Source organism: Opisthorchis viverrini (assembly GCF_000715545.1).
Source record: "Opisthorchis viverrini unplaced genomic scaffold opera_v5_102, whole genome shotgun sequence".
Taxonomy (NCBI): Eukaryota; Metazoa; Platyhelminthes; class Trematoda; order Opisthorchiida; family Opisthorchiidae; genus Opisthorchis; species Opisthorchis viverrini.
This window is the reverse complement of record NW_008751761.1, coordinates 54,914-56,385: the sequence shown is the minus strand read 5'-3', so window position 1 is coordinate 56,385 and position 1,472 is coordinate 54,914. Positions and strand designations below refer to the sequence as shown.

At 49.9% G+C, this 1,472-nt stretch overlaps 1 protein-coding gene across 1 annotated transcript in view; it reads right to left on the bottom strand.

Moving 5' to 3' along the window:
* Positions 1 to 1,472, bottom strand: part of T265_05513 (hypothetical protein) — a gene marked incomplete at both ends in the record, with an annotated part of 45,892 nt that overhangs the window by 15,814 nt on the left and 28,606 nt on the right. The window lies entirely within an intron of this gene.

Here is a 1,472-nt window from a genome sequence, read left to right as displayed (position 1 = left end):
CAATCCGCCCAAAAGCCCGCTGGTTTTCATCGAGATCGCTATCCGTGACTGATGCCCGGAAAGCCATACCAGCGGGCAACGAGTAAGACGGCGCACGCAAATCCCTCAAACGCCAAATAGTGAAGAGTCTAAGGAAAGACCGAGAGCTCTAGTGGACATCGAAAGCTCGGGAGATGGAGAAGGCTTTTGCTACGGGAAACAGCCGTGCCCTTTATCAACTGATACGATTGACTGGCCCTAGGAAGGCAACGGTCAGGGAAACGATGAGTGAAAAAGATGGCTCATTGATTCACTCACAAAAACGTCGACTGGAAAGCTGGGCCGAACACTTCGAAGAGCAGTTCAGCTGGCCTCCTGCAAGACATCCTGTGGAGATAATGCATACAGGCGAATGGAATATAAAACTTGATAGTCTGTCGGAAGAAATAAAATGCGAAATATTCGCGCTAAAACGTGACAAGGCACCAAGACCGGACGGTCTATATCCAGTCCTCTTCAAAGAAGGCGAGGAATTCCTGGTGATCCACCTAACAAAGCTTATTGGTGCTATATGGAACGAAGAGAAGGTGCCTGCAGAATGGGGCATGTCGACAGTTATCCCTATCTTCAAAAAGGGCACACGGACGCTATGCGAAAACCACCGTGGCATCAGCCTGTTAGCTGTGGCATCGAAGGTGCTCTCTGGTCTTGTCCTTCGAAGTTTGACTGAACACAGGGAGACAGATCCATGAAAACCAAGCTGGGTTCCGTCATGCAAGATGATGTATCGATCATATCTTCCCCCCTCCGACAGATCCTGAAACAGCGATACTGCTTTCAGCAACCAACAGTGATTGTTTCTTGGTCTGAAAGCTGCCTTTGTGGACCGTCAGTGACAACGGCAGTGTCTGTGGAGCAAAGGTGTCCCCCATAAATTCTTGACCCAACTTAAGGCGCTGTACGCCGTGTGAAGGTCTACGGGAAGTTCTCGCTTGATGTCACCGCATCAAGTGGTGTCAGACAAGGCTATCCTCCTTCACCTTTCCTCTTCAACTTCGTCATTGATGCGATCATGGATGACTCACTACCAGACTCTAATGCGTGTGGGGTTGAAGAACCCCAGGAGCGTTCGCCCACGAATATCGAGTACACAGACGACATAGCTCTTCTTGGATTTGACTCCATGGTAATTCAAGCAATAGTAAATAATTTAAATAATTCTGCCTCGCGGTTCGGCATGCGCTTTACACCTGCAAAGTTGTCAGGGCGCGCCCAGACAGAAGAAAAAGCACATATGCACAGAGTGACGTATCCCCAAGGTCACCATCGGTACGACACGTCCGGAAAGTAGGTGAGTCGGCGGCTCCCACCAAACACGGCCTAGCAACACACGACCAGCGTAGTGGGCCTGAGAATGTTCACGACCGGAACATCACCATTGGCTGTACGGAGCGAACAAGTGAACGACCGTATTTGGCCAATTAGTCATCCTA